Raw genomic sequence first — 9,809 nt, 5'->3', positions numbered from 1 at the left:
TACACAGGACTGTAATACTGGCCTGATGTTATTGTCTACACAGGACTGTAATACTGGCCTGATGTTATTGTCTCCCAGGACTGTAATACTGGCCTGATGTTATTGTCTACCCAGGACTGTAATACTGGCCTGATGTTATTGTCCTCCCAGGACTGTAATACTGGCCTGATGTTATTGTCTACCCAGGACTGTAATACTGGCCTGATGTTATTGTCTACACAGGACTGTAATACTGGCCTGATGTTATTGTCCTCCCAGGGCTGTAATACTGGCCTGATGTTATTGTCTACAGGACTGTAATACTGGCCTGATGTTATTGTCCACACAGGACTGTAATACTGGCCTGATGTTATTGTCCACACAGGGCTGTAATACTGGCCTGATGTTATTGTCCTCCCAGGGCTGTAATAGGTAATACTGGCCTGATGTTATTGTCTACACAGGACTGTAATAATACTGGCCTGATGTTATTGTCCACACAGGACTGTAATACTGGCCTGATGTTATTGTCTACACAGGACTGTGCCTCCTCATAGGTAATACTGGCCTGATGTTTTCATCCATGTTGTGTCTACCCAGGACTGTAATACTGGCCTGATGTTATTGTCCACACAGGGCTGTAATACTGGCCTGATGTTATTGTCTACACAGGACTGTAATACTGGCCTGATGTTATTGTCTACACAGGACTGTGCCTCCTCATAGGTAATACTGGCCTGATGTTATTGTCTACACAGGACTGTGCCTCCTCACAGGTAATACTGGCCTGATGTTATTGTCTACACAGGACTGTGCCTCCTCATAGGTAATACTGGCCTGATGTTATTGTCTACACAGGACTGATGTTATTGTCTACACAGGACTGTGCCTCCTCATAGGTAATACTGGCCTGCTTTGGCCACAGCACAGCAGATCGTCAGACTTTCATCCATTACTGTTGTGTCAACTGTATCAAAAATGATACCGAGGGATTTGACGTTGGGAAGGTGCATAAACAACTTTACTAGGGGTTTCTTCCTCAGCTGAAAGGAGCATATTTTACTATAGGCTATCAATGGATACAGAGATGGGAAAAATATGCACACAAATCTCTCTTGTTACAAGTACAAGATATTCTAAAAACCAAAGTATCAAACATAAAATACAAAATACTTTTGCAAAGTATTGTATCTCGATAAAATACAAGTATTTTGTATTTTCAAACTTTTCAAAATTCTAAATACATTTGCCAGTACGCGGTCATGTCAAGGTGGTGGGTGTAGCAGGTGTGTTGGAAAGTCAGGCGCAGGAGAGCAGAGATGAGTGGACAAGGCACTTTAATGAGGCAGTATGTGAACAGAACGCAACCGCGTCACAAAAACAAATGCCCTCAGAACAGGTGAGGCAGCACCAAGTACAACAATAACAAGGTACAAAGTTCAGGATGTCACAAAGCACGGGTGTAAAATATAACCCGGCGTAAACCAGCCGGTAGACCGCGAACACCGCCCGCACAAGGAGAGGGACCGACTTCGGCGGAAGTCCTGATACTTCACTCCAACAGCATTCTCAGTAATGGTATAAAAAAACAGTTTAGTTGCTATGACTGTGATATGTGGTTGTTATTATACCTTGGTTAAATGCACTGACCAAAATGTAAAAGTAAAAATGATCAATTGCAAAATACACTGGGTATTATTATTGGCCTTGTTTTGGGTGCGGAGCTCATTAGAATAATACCCAGTGTTCATTTACATTGTTGTCATTTAGCAGACACATAGTGCCATCAGACTTCTGATACCATTGCAGTGTGAAAGGGGGTGACAAAATTGTGAACCGCTATAAAAATAATAATAAAAAAAAATATATATATATAACTTTTTTTATATAGAAAATTATTTTGTAAATATACATTAAAGGTCTGTATGTATCTTGTTACAAAATACATTGTAGTTCGGGACAGTGTAAAAAACATACTCAAGAGTAATTAAATACGTATTTAAAATACATGTAACAGAAATACTGCCTATGTCTGAATGTATAGTATGTTTGTTACAATCATTTTGGGGAAATTAAACTACAAAACCATATCCCAGAGAAACTACATTTCCGCACACAAAGTTGAATGACTTCCGGAATGTGACATACACAGGAAGAAGCCAACTCGGCTAGTTGTCAAATTAGCAAAAGCTGACTAGCCAGCTAATGTATTGGTGGGAGACCAGTGTCAGTGGTTTTCTGAATAGAGAGCAAATTTGGGTTTTATCATGGTGTTTCCACTGTAGAAAACACTTTAAACGACACCCAAGGGATTTCACCCCACACTTTCCTCTTGTTCGAGCGCATAAACAAGGTAAGGTCAGCTGGCTACCCAGCTAATTGTAGCCAGTATCCTCTACTCACTTTTGAGCTGACATAGTTAGCGAAGTGGTGTCCAGTTATACTAATATTTCCTTTACTTATTTTGCCTGGAATCGTAGCTAAGTAGGTCGCTACGTCAGCTAGCGAACCCCCTCAGAACTAGACAGCTAGCTAACTAGCTAGGTTAGCTAACTCTCTTGTTTTGACAACCAGTCAAGTCTAAATATCCAACGCTAGCTAAAGGGGGAAGGAATTGGCTAATAATGCATCTTGTTTAGCTGAATTTACTGTGGAATGTCAACCGAATAACAGATATGTCAGTTTGCTAGCAGTGTTAGCTAGCTTGATAACATAGCACCTTACTAGGGCTGCTGATTAGGTTGTTTTGGCATTTAACTTTAAAGCTCTGGTTTTGTCCTCACCGACGACAGTTGCTACTGCCACCAGGGGCAGAGTAGCGAGGTTTCAGAAGTTTGTTTGCCTGTCTAGCTATCATTCCCTGTCCCTCTCCATCCACCTGTGCCTCCCAAATGGCACCCTATTCCCTTTATAGTGCACTACTGTTGACCAGAACACATAGAGCACAGGTCGAAGTAGTGAATTATAAAGGTATTAGGGTGCCATTTGGGATGAACACTCATATCCAGACCCATAGAGCACAGGTCGAAGTAGTGAATTATAAAGGTATTAGGGTGCTATTTGGGATGAAGGGATGGACACTCATATCCAGGACCAAGGACAGTTCACCTGACAATTCGTTAACCAGCTGACTAACCATTTTAAAAGGACCAAGGACAGTTCACCTGACAATTCGTTAACCAGCTGACTAACCATTTTAAAAGGACCAAGGACAGTTCACCTGACAATTCGTTAACCAGCTGACTAACCATTTTAAAAGGACCAAGGACAATTCACCTGGCAATTCATTAACCAGCTGACTAACTATTTTAAAAGGACCATGGACAATTCACCTGGCAACTCATTAACCAGCTGACTAACCATTTTAAAATGACCAAGGACAATTCACTTGGCAATTCATTAACCAGCTGACTAACCATTTTAAAAGTTGTGTATAAATATATAATGTTAATGTTCTAGAAGATTGATCAGTGTGATTGGTGTGTGTGATCTGTGATTGGTGGGTTGTAGGAGTTAATAACTGTATCTCTCCTGGCATTGGTCGTTTTCTAGGTGTGAATGACCGACGTGGTGTCCCCCACTGCGCTCAGCGAAGTCCAGCTCCGCCTCCTCTGCCACGATGACATAGGCAGCGTCAAGCTGCTGTGCGGCGATTGGTTCCCCATCGAGTGAGTACTGCGCCACGCAGCCAATAGCAACACAGGATCGTATCGTGTTCACTAGAGAGAGAGAGCTGAGTGAAACTGTAGTGGTACTTTAACTTGTCTAATAAGAACAGATTTTCACCTTCTGTTTCAAAATGCTTTGCTTTGTTGAGCCCCACTGAACACAACCCAGGGCACCTGTCCTCTGTCACCTGTCCTCACCTGTCCCCTGTCACCTTAATACAGCTGAAGACTACATCACCTGTCCTCACCTGTCCCCTGTCACCTTAAAACAGCTGAAGTCTACATCACCTGTTCTCACCTGTCCTCACCTGTCACCTTAAAACAGCTGAAGTCTACATTACCTGTTCTCACCTGTCCTCACCTGTCACCTTAAAACAGCTGAAGTCTACATCACCTGTCCTCACCTGTCACCTTAAAACAGCTGAAGTCTACATTACCTGTTCTCACCTGTCCTCACCTGTCACCTTAAAACAGCTGAAGTCTACATCACCTGTCCTCACCTGTCACCTTAAAACAGCTGAAGTCTACATCACCTGTTCTCACCTGTCCTCACCTGTCACCACCTGTCACCTTAAAAAAAGTCACCTTAAACAGCTGAAGTCTACATCACCTGTTCTCACCTGTCCTCACCTGTCACCTTAAAACAGCTGAAGTCTACATCACCTGTCCTCACCTGTCACCTTAAAACAGCTGAATCACCTGTCTCACCTGTCCTCACCTGTCACCTTAAAACAGCTGAAGTCTCACCTGTCCTCACCTGTCACCTTAAAACAGCTGAAGTCTACATCACCCTGTCCTCACCTGTCACCTTAAAACAGCTGAAGTCTACATCACCTGTTCTCACCTGTCACCTCACCTGTCACCTTAAAACAGCTGAAGTCTACATCACCTGTTCTCACCTGTCCTCACCTGTCACCTTAAAAACAGCTGAAGTCTACTCATTCTATTTACTCACCTGTCACCTTACCTTAAGGCATATTAGGCCTATAAGCCATTTAGCGATTTGCTTTTATCCCAAGTGACTTAGACATGCCTTTTTCCATATGAGTGACCACAGCAGGAATCTAACCTCTGAGCCTCACCTGTCCCCCCAACAGGTACCCAGACTCATGGTATAATGACATCACATCCAACAAGAAGTTCTTCTCCCCTGTTCCATTTTCAAGGAGGCATCGTGGGAATGATCGTAGCTGAGATCAAGGGCCGGACCAAAGTACACAGAGAGGTACTGGTGCTGGGGTAGAGATGGTCCTGACTGACTGACAGTACACAGAGAGGTACGGGTGCTGGGGTAGAGATGGTCCTGACTGACTGACAGTACACAGAGAGGTACGGGTGCTGGGGTAGAGATGGTCCTGACTGACAGTACACAGAGAGGTACTGGTGCTGGGGTAGAGATGGTCCTGACTGACTGACTGACAGTACACAGAGAGGTACGGGTGCTGGGGTAGATATGGTCCTGACTGACTGACTGACAGTACACAGAGAGGTACGGGTGCTGGGGTAGAGATGGTCCTGACTGACAGTACACAGAGAGGTACGGGTGCTGGGGTAGAGATGGTCCTGACTGACAGTACACAGAGAGGTACTGGTGCTGGGGTAGAGATGGTCCTGACTGACTGACAGTACACAGAGAGGTACTGGTGCTGGGGTAGAGATGGTCCTGACTGACTGACAGTACACAGAGAGGTACTGGTGCTGGGGTAGAGATGGTCCTGACTGACTGACAGTACAAAGAGAGGTACGAGTGCTGGGGTAGAGATGGTCCTGACTGATTGACTGACAGTACACAGAGAGGTACGGGTGCTGGGGTAGAGATGGTCCTGACTGATTGACTGACAGTACACAGAGAGGTACGGGTGCTGGGGTAGAGATGGTCCTGACTGACTGACAGTACACAGAGAGGTACGGGTGCTGGGGTAGAGATGGTCCTGACTGACTGACAGTACACAGAGAGGTACGGGTGCTGGGTAGAGATGGTCCTGACTGACTGACAGTACACAGAGAGGTACGGGAGCTGGGGTAGAGATGGTCCTGACTGACTGACAGTACACAGAGAGGTACGGGTGCTGGGGTAGAGATGGTCCTGACTGACTGACAGTACACAGAGAGGTACGGGTGCTGGGGTAGAGATGGTCCTGACTGACTGACAGTACACAGAGTGGTACGGGTGCTGGGGTAGAGGTGGTCCTGACTGACTGACAGTACACAGAGAGGTACGGGTGCTGGGGTAGAGATGGTCCTGGCTGACTGACTGACAGTACACAGAGAGGTTCGAGTGCTGGGGTAGAGATGGTCCTGACTGACTGACAGTACACAGAGAGGTACTGGTGCTGGGGTAGAGATGGTCCTGACTGACAGTACACAGAGAGGTACGGGTGCTGGGGTAGAGATGGTCCTGACTGACTGACAGTACACAGAGAGGTACTGGTGCTGGGGTAGAGATGGTCCTGACTGACTGACTGACAATACACAGAGTGGTACGGGTGCTGGGGTAGAGATGGTCCTGACTGACAGTACACAGAGAGGTACGGGTGCTGGGGTAGAGATGGTCCTGACTGACTGACAGTACACAGGGAGGTACGGGTGCTGGGGTAGAGATGGTCCTGACTGACTGACAGTACACAGAGAGGTACTGGTGCTGGGGTAGAGGTGGTCCTGACTGACAGTACACAGAGTGGTACGGGTGCTGGGGTAGAGATGGTCCTGACTGACTGACAGTACACAGAGAGGTACGGGTGCTGGGGTAGAGATGGTCCTGACTGACAGTACACAGAGAGGTACGGGTGCTGGGGTAGAGATGGTCCTGACTGACAGTACACAGAGAGGTACGGGTGCTGGGGTAGAGATGGTCCTGACTGACTGACTGACAGTACACAGAGTGGTACGGGTGCTGGGGTAGAGATGGTCCTGACTGACTGACAGTACACAGAGTGGTACGGGTGCTGGGGTAGAGATGGTTCTGACTGACTGACAGTACAAAGAGAGGTACGGGTGCTGGGGTAGAGATGGTCCTGACTGACTGACAGTACACAGAGAGTATGGGTGCTGGGGTAGAGATGGTCCTGACTGACTGACTGACAGTACACAGAGAGGTATGGGTGCTGGGGTAGAGGTGGTCCTGACTGACAGTACACAGAGAGGTACGGGTGCTGGGGTAGAGATGGTCCTGACTGACAGTACACAGAGAGGTACGGGTGCTGGGGTAGAGATGGTCCTGACTGACAGTACACAGAGATGTACGGGTGCTGGGGTAGAGATGGTCCTGACTGACAGTACACAGAGAGGTACGGGTGCTGGGGTAGAGATGGTCCTGACTGACAGTACACAGAGAGGTGCTGGGGTAGAGATGGTCCTGACTGACTGACAGTACACAGAGAGGTACGGGTGCTGGGGTAGAGATGGTCCTGACTGACAGTACACAGAGAGGTACTGGTGCTGGGGTAGAGAAGGTCAGAACTGACTGACAGGACGATTGAACATGTTTTCAGGAGAGATGTCCGTTATAGACTGTGAATGTAGTCCATATTGAACATGTTTTCAGGAGAGATGTCCGTTATAGACTGTGAATGTAGTCCATATTGAACATATTGTTGGAAGCTGAATGTATTGACAGACCGTTGTTAGTGGGGTCATATTAAAGTCAGGGTTGGGGTCATATTAAAGTCAGGGTTGGGGTCATATTAAAGTCAGGGTTGGGGTCATATTAAAGTCAGGGTTGGGGTCATATTAAAGTCAGGGTTGGGGTCATATTAAAGTCAGGGTTGGGGTCATATTAAAGTCAGGGTTGGGGTCAATCCCTTTTAAATGTCAGTTCACTCAGGAGGAACACATCCATTCCAATAGTTTTCTATGAGGATCATTTGGAATCTGAAGTTGTGTTACTATCTGTAATGTAAATGGGTTTGAGCCCAACACTGATCATAGTAGTTGTGTTACTAGCTGTAATGTAAATGGGTTTGAGCCCAACACTGATCATAGTAGTTGTATTACTATCTGTAATGTAAATGGGTTTGAGCCCAACACTGATCATAGTAGTTGTAAATACTATCTGTAATGTAAATGGGTTTGAGCCCAACACTGATCATAGTAGTTGTAAATACTATCTGTAATGTAAATGGGTTTGAGCCCAACACTGATCATAGTAGTTGTGTTTCCAGTAGTGCCGTTAGTTCCACATCCCTGTCACTCACATTCCTTAGGAACAGTCTGAAATGGAACACATTGACATTCTACATTCTGTTTATAGTCTCCTACTAATTAGACCTGAAGCAGCCGGAGGGGAAGAGGAGGAGGAGGGGGGGTGGAGGTGCTGGGGGTGGGGATGGAAGGGTGGAGGAGAAAAGGATGGTGGTAATGGAGGAGGGGGGCATGAGGTGGAGGGGTGTGGGGATGGAGGGGAGGTGGAGAGGAGGAGGGTGGAGGTGGAGAGGAGGAGGGTGGAGGTGGAGAGGAGGGGGGATGGAAGGGTGGAGGAGAAAAGGGGGTGGTAATGGAGGAGGGGGCATGAGGTGGAGGGGTGTGGGGGATGGAGGGGGTGGAGGAGGAGTGGAGGTGGAGAGGAGGAGGAGGGGGTGGGGATGGAGAGGAGGAGGGGGTGGAGGAGGAGTGGAGGTGGAGGGTGTGGGGGATGGAGGGGTATTGAAGAGTAATGGAGAGAGGTGGAGGGGGTTGTGTTGCTCGGTATACAAAAACTTCTGTACTTTTTCGATACTAGAACCTGAAAAACGTCTCGGTACTAGAATGTTTGTTACTTTCGGTAGTACTTCTGTCAAATGTGTCTCATGGACGAAAGGGAATGAGGGATACCTAGTCAGGTGTACAACTGGAAGGAAAGGGGGATACCTAGTCAGGTGTACAACTGGAAGGAAAGGGGGATACCTAGTCAGGTGTACAACTGGAAGGAAAGGGGGATACCTAGTCAGGTGTACAACTGGAAGGAAAGGGGGATACCTAGTCAGGTGTACAACTGGAAGGAAAGGGGGATACCTAGTCAGGTGTACAACTGGAAGGAATGAGGGATACCTAGTCAGGTGTACAACTGGAAGGAATGAGGGATACCTAGTCAGGTGTACAACTGGAAGGAAAGGGGGATACCTAGTCAGGTGTACAACTGGAAGGAATGAGGGATACCTAGTCAGGTGTACAACTGGAAGGAAAGGGGGATACCTAGTCAGGTGTACAACTGGAAGTAATGAGGGATACCTAGTCAGGTGTACAACTGGAAGGAAAGGGGGATACCTAGTCAGGTGTACAACTGGAAGGAAAGGGGGATACCTGTACAACTGGAAGGAATGAGGGATACCTAGTCAGGTGTACAACTGGAAGGAATGAGGGATACCTAGTCAGGTGTACAACTGGAAGGAATGAGGGATACCTAGTCAGGTGTACAACTGGAAGGAAAGGGGGATACCTAGTCAGGTGTACAACTGGAAGGAATGAGGGATACCTAGTCAGGTGTACAACTGGAAGGAAAGGGGATACCTAGTCAGGTGTACAACTGGAAGGAAAGGGGGATACCTAGTCAGGTGTACAACTGGAAGGAATGAGGGATACCTAGTCAGGTGTACAACTGGAAGGAATGAGGGATACCTAGTCAGGTGTACAACTGGAAGGAATGAGGGATACCTAGTCAGGTGTACAACTGGAAGGAATGAGGGATACCTAGTCAGGTGTACAACTGGTGCAGCGGTTCGAATCCAGGCTGTATCACAACCGGCCGTGATTGGGAGTCCCATAGGGCGGCACACAACCCGGCATCCGGGTTTGGCCGGTGTAGGTCGTCCTTGTAAATAAGAATTTGTTCTTTTTAACTGACTTTTATTAAGGTTAAATTAAAATGTTATAACAAAAAAATCATGTTAGCTCTCCACTTAGCCTGTACTGGGAGTCTGGACTGTATCATGTTAGCTCTCCACTTAGCCTGTACTGGGAGTCTGGACTGTATCATGTTAGCTCTCCACTTAGCCTGTACTGGGAGTCTTGACTGTATCATGTTAGCTCTCCACTTAGCCTGTACTGGGAGTCTTGACTGTATCATGTTAGCTCTCCACTTAGCCTGTACTGGGAGTCTGTTAGCTCCCCACTGCCTATCATGTCTGCCTCCCTGGACTGTACTTAGCCTGCCTACTGGGAGTCTTGACTGTACTGGGAGTCTTGACT

The 9,809-nt window shown here is 47.0% G+C and overlaps 1 pseudogene; it reads left to right on the top strand.

The window, feature by feature from the left end:
• Positions 1–2,117: 2,117 nt before the first annotated feature.
• Positions 2,118–4,890, top strand: LOC135569872 (N-alpha-acetyltransferase 60-like; annotated as a pseudogene).
• The last annotated feature ends 4,919 nt before the right edge of the window (positions 4,891–9,809 follow it).

The sequence above is a fragment of the Oncorhynchus nerka genome, unplaced genomic scaffold, assembly GCF_034236695.1.
Source record: "Oncorhynchus nerka isolate Pitt River unplaced genomic scaffold, Oner_Uvic_2.0 unplaced_scaffold_1156, whole genome shotgun sequence".
Lineage (NCBI taxonomy): Eukaryota > Metazoa > Chordata > Actinopteri > Salmoniformes > Salmonidae > Oncorhynchus > Oncorhynchus nerka.
The sequence above is the reverse complement of the archived record's forward strand: the minus strand, read 5'-3'. Positions and strand labels throughout refer to the sequence as shown.